Raw genomic sequence first — 211 nt, forward strand, 5'->3', positions numbered from 1 at the left:
TAATATTCGTCTCAATTTGATTTCGGTGAAAGCCTTGGATATTGAGGGTTACCACACTTACTTTGGTGGTGGTGGTATATGTAAAATCACCAAAGGGTCCCTAGTGGTTGCAAAGGAGCAAAGTTCCACTTCTCTCTATAGGATGCCTACGAAGTTATGCAAGGAATAAGTGAATGCAATTGAAGATGCATCTTATGATTTATGGCATATG

The sequence above is a fragment of the Cicer arietinum genome, chromosome 5 (assembly GCF_000331145.2).
Source record: "Cicer arietinum cultivar CDC Frontier isolate Library 1 chromosome 5, Cicar.CDCFrontier_v2.0, whole genome shotgun sequence".
In the NCBI taxonomy this organism is placed as follows: Eukaryota; Viridiplantae; Streptophyta; class Magnoliopsida; order Fabales; family Fabaceae; genus Cicer; species Cicer arietinum.